Source organism: Propithecus coquereli, unplaced genomic scaffold (assembly GCF_000956105.1).
Source record: "Propithecus coquereli isolate 6110/MARCELLA unplaced genomic scaffold, Pcoq_1.0 Scaffold96, whole genome shotgun sequence".
Lineage (NCBI taxonomy): Eukaryota > Metazoa > Chordata > Mammalia > Primates > Indriidae > Propithecus > Propithecus coquereli.
In genome coordinates this window covers 4,564,258-4,566,659 of record NW_012155951.1, presented here as the reverse complement: position 1 = coordinate 4,566,659, position 2,402 = coordinate 4,564,258, and positions in this window count along the sequence as shown.

The following is a 2,402-nucleotide window of genomic DNA, read 5'->3' as shown; positions in this document are numbered from 1 at the left end:
ATGGAAATTTTTAAGTTAAAAAATGTAATAACGAAAATTTAAAATTTACTAGATGGACTCAACAGAAAATTTGTGATGGCAAGAGAAATCATCAGTGATTTTGAAGAAAAAAGTAAAAATTATCTCATCTGAAGAATAGGAAAAAATAGATTAAAGAAAATTAAGCAGAGACTCTGAGACTTACCAGAAAGTATAAGCATACTGAAGGAATTCAGAATGTGCCACCCCATAATATGCCATTTTGCCATATTGATTGTTTTAAGCTAAAAACACCTGAGATACAGCAGATGCAGGAAGGGCCTTCTGACCTCTCACTTTCTACCCAAAAGCAGGTCATAAAATTACCCATAAGAAAGGTGATTCCAGAGAAAAAATGGCGGAGTTAAGGTAACCTCCCGGATACCTGCTTCCAGAGAAACAGGCATAGATCTCGGTCTGCTACACATGATCGGATCACACTCCCGCAAAAACAGCCAGGTGAATCGGCGGAGATTCAGCGTGGGACACACAAATCAGGAAAAAGAATAAGGTGAATGGGAGATAGGAAAGCAAAACCTGAAAAGTGCCGGACAGACAATAGAGATAGACAGACAATAGCGTGGGATGGCCGCGTCCGCCTGGCCAGTAAGTGCACCGGGATAAGACCCTCAGGAGACAGTCTAGCTTCCCCACTGGGTTGCAAGCCCACCGAGAGTCAGGGACCTGTGTGAAGTGGGTGTAGAATTGTGGCAGGAAACATGCTGCTCAGCAGAGAGGAGACAGGAGTGGGAAGCATCTTGAACTCCCGGGAGCTCAGTGTCAGGACTGCACGGGACAGGGGAGGAGCTGGTCTGGGCTACCTCCGGAGGCAGTGAGGAGTCAGGAAGCTGGTCTCTGGCACCTAGCGGGTCCTGAGCAAGGAGGTGATTACTGAGTAGAGGACTCTAACCTGGAAACTGCCGCTGGCGATTAGGAATGTTCGGGGCGGGCCAGAAGAGCGAGAGGTATTGCTGGAAGCCGTGAGATTGGGGGAGGGAGACATAAAGGAGACGGCGGGGCGCCCTGATGACTCAGCTCCCCGATCTGGTGCCTGCCAGCCCGAGCGGTTGCCTCCAGTGCTGGAGCCCTGTGGGCGGGCGAACGCCATCTCAGGGCCCACAACACTGCGGTTGTGGTGCGGAGCGGCTCCCTTCCCCCAGCCCGGGAACCCTCACAACGAGCTCCGCCCTTGCAGGATCTAAAGTCAACTAGCCAGGCCCCTTTCTCTGAGGGGTGAATTCTGAGTGCTTCCTCAGTTGTGAGAGGCAGACGCCTGCGGGACTTGAAGGCGCTGGGACGCTGGGCAATCTGGGGCGGCGCCCCCTCCCCCTGGTCAGCATCTTTTGCACAGAGAGAGGTGGGCTTCACCTCTGGGCCTGCAGCAGCGATAACATAAAGAGCCATTCCCCCTCTGCGACAAGCACCAGTCCCTGGGGCTTTGACACTGACCAATAGCTGACAGCCTAGTGACTTTCCTCTCCAGACCGGTTTAGGTTATCTAGTACAATTGCATTTCCACCTCCGGTCAACCACTAACAGTGAGACCCGCGGTTAGGGAACCAGTATCCAGGCAAGAGACCAAAATAAGTTCCCCAAGTAATCCCTCCCATGAGGAACAGCCCCCCAGCTGTGGTAGAACCCTGAACAACATACTAGCGGCTCCCTCTAGCGTCAGATCAAGAGAAAATACACAGGACTTGTTACTTTCCAATTGAAAACTGAAAGAAGAAAAGTAACAGCTGATTCAGATGGGAAGGATCCAGCGAAAGATTTCTGGAAGTATGAAAAATCAAATGGAAAGCACACCCCCAAAGAGGAACACCAGCTCTCTAGCAATGAACATTAACCAAGTCCAGAAGACTAAAATGACAGAAGAAGAATTCCAAACATGGATTGTAAGTAAGCTCAATGATATGCAAGGAAAAATGGATAACCACCACAAGAAAACCACAAAAAAAATCCAGGACTTGGAAGAAAAATTCACTAAAGAAATTGAAATATTAAAGAAAAATGAAACTGATCTCCTGGAAATAAAGGACTTATTCAGGGAACTACAAAACACAGTGGAAAGCCTCAAGAACCGGGTAGATCAAACAGAAGAAAGAGTCTCAGAGATTGAAGACAGCTCCTTCCAACTGAATAAGTCAGTCACAGAGATTGAGCAGAAAATAAAGAAAAAAGAAACAAGCTTACAAGAAATATGCGACTATGTGAAAAAACCAAACCTACACATGACTGGGGTTCTGGAAGGTGAAGAAGAAAACATGCAAGTGCTGGATAACCTCTTTGAAGATTTAATAGAGGAGAATTTCCCAGGCCTTGGTAAAAATCTAGATATACAGATACAAGAAGCTCAGCGGACCCCAGGGAGATTCAATGCAAAT